Consider the following 2,839-nt stretch of genomic DNA (forward strand, 5'->3'; position numbering starts at 1 on the left):
AAGGTCCTAGGTTTAATTCTCAAGAGTCCCACAAAAGCAAAAATAAAAAATAAAGCCATTTCCATTTTCTTAGATTACTGTATTATTATTGTTTGTTGTATTATTACATCTCTTACTATTGCCCCATTAGAATCTTTTAATTGATTTTACATAGAGACCAAAGGATTTTTTTGGTTTTGGTTTTGGTTTCTATCCATACAGAACTTTGGATCCTTCTGCATCAAGTCCAGAGTGGCTGGATTTATAGGTATGTGCCATCAGACCTGGCCTACTTTCCTTCGAGAATTTTATTCTCCCTGTGCTTTTTTTCTCTTCCTTGGAATTCCTTATACACATTAGTTAGATCTTATATCTTCCCACAGCACTTCACATATCTGTTATTTTCATTTCTTTCTCTTTCTCTTTTCTTCGTCTATTTCTTTCTTTCTTCCTTCCTTTCTTTCTTCCTTCCTTTCATCTCTTGTTCTTTTAGCTTCCCAGAATGGATAATTTCTCTTCATCTATGTTCAGCATTTTTTATTCCTTTTTCTGTGATCTAGAATCTGTTAGAACGATCAGGTGAAAATTACACTTTAGTCAATTTTTGTTAACTGTAGATTCATGATTAATTATTTTATCTTTGGCAGGATTTATTGTTTTAGATAGACTCTCAGTTTACACCCCTAAGATATCCTATAACACACTATGTAGCCCAGCCTGGCTATGAAATTGCAGCTATCCTTCCATCTTGACCTCTGAAGTACTGAGTTTACAGACATATACCATTATACCTAACTCATGACTGTTTTTTCCAATACTTTTTCTCTGCTAAAAATCTTTTTTGAAAGTTATTATAAACATGATTTATGTCCTTAGTGATATGTTTATAAATGTTTTCTTGCTTTGTAAACTAGCATACAACGTATTACATATCATTATGGAATTTTTGAGCACAAGTGTGTTTTAGTATATTCTCCCTCCAGCCACTCAAATCCACCCTTGGATTGTCTCTTTTCTTCTTTTATGTCCCATACCTCCTCCTTCTTGTAACCTATTTTTACCCTCTCATGGTCTATTTTCTAGTTGTTGCTATTTTTAAGTTTTATCTACATTTAAACTACATTTAAGATATTACATGTATATGATACAAGTTAGGTACTGAATATGAGAGAAAATACAGTTTTTAACTTTCTACACTTGATCTTAGCCAAAAGACCAAGAAGCAATAGTTTTTAACTTTCTAAGTTTGCATTGCATAACTTAATATTATACTTTCCAAATCCAACTGTTTTCCTGAAATATTCAATTTTCTTTACAGTGGTAAAAAATTCTGTTGTGCATCTATTCATCTGTTGATGGGCATCTAGACTATTTCCTTTTCCTTGCTATGATGGAAAGAGCACCAATAAGTATGGATGTACAAGTATCTCTATAGTATATGTCCAGAAGAGGTATAGCTGTGTCATATGGTAATTATATTTTTTAATGTTTTGGGAAAACCACCATACTGAGTTCCATAATAGCTCCACTAGTTTGCACATCCACCAGCAGTGAATAAGAGTTCCCTTCCCACCCCCTCATCCTCATGAGGATTCATTGCCAGATTTCTTTATGATACCCATTCTGACTGTGGTGAGGTGAAATTTCAAAGTAGTTTTAATTCCTCTGTCACTAATGACTACGGATGTTGAACACTTAAAAACACTTAATGGCCACTTTTTGAGAACCGTTTATTCATTTCCCTAGCCGATTTCTTAATTGCCAGGAGATTTGTTTGTATATTTAATTTTTGCCATTAATTTTTAATTCTGTATATTAGCTCCCTGTCTGAAATATAGATGCTGGAATTTCCTTCACTGTAGAGAAGCTTTTAAATTTCATTTTTCTCATACTTATTTTTTATTTTTGACATTTTGACTATGATGTGTCATAGAGTTTCTTCTTTGATCATGCCTGTTGGGATTATGAATGTCTCTTGTGTTTGTATTTCTACTTCCCTCTCTAGACTTGGGGAGTTTTGTGCTGCAGTTCCCCTAGACGATTTGTCTATTCCTTTAGACTTTATCTCCGAACATCTTCTACACCACGAATTTGTCCTCTTCCAGACTTCTTGGAAATATTGATCCTTAACTTTTATCTTTACATATGTTTGTATTATATCTTCACTATGTCCTTCATCCAGAAATTCGTTCTTCTCCATGATTTCGTGTTTCAACCTTTCCCAGTGTGGTTCTATTTGGCTAGCCATTTATTTTATTTTCAGTATTTCTGTTTGGATCATTTTAAATGTTTCAGTTTCCTTGTTGAAATTTTCCTTTAAAAATTCTCCTCGCCAGTCTCTCTGGGATATTGTCCTGAGAAGACCTCGGGCACAAGCTCTGCATCCAGTCCCTCAACACCCAAAGGAAGCTCCACTCCCAGGCGCTCTGATACACCTAGAATCAGAGGTGAGGAGGACCCAACATCTGTCCCAACATCTGGAGTAGTTGGGACCAGCGGGACCAGGCACACAGGAACTCAGCCAGCCCAGTGCCTCTGGTTTCTTCCAGTCTCTCTGGGCTGGTGTCTTGAGCAGACCTTGGGCGCAAGCTCCGCAGCTAGTCCCACAACACCCAGAGGAAGCTCCACTCTCAGGTGCTCTAACAAGCTCAGGATCACAGGATAACAGAATCACAGGATCATGGAGACAGCTTGACTCTGAGGAGTTCTGACACAACCAGGATCACAGGAAGGACAGGCTCCAGTCAGATTTAGCACGGGCAGGTAGCACTAGAGATAACCAGATGGCAGGGGGAAGGGGGCAAGCATAAGAAAATAAACAACACAAACCAAGGTTACTTGGCATCATCAGAACCCAATT

The sequence above is a fragment of the Mastomys coucha genome, chromosome X (assembly GCF_008632895.1).
Source record: "Mastomys coucha isolate ucsf_1 chromosome X, UCSF_Mcou_1, whole genome shotgun sequence".
In the NCBI taxonomy this organism is placed as follows: domain Eukaryota; kingdom Metazoa; phylum Chordata; class Mammalia; order Rodentia; family Muridae; genus Mastomys; species Mastomys coucha.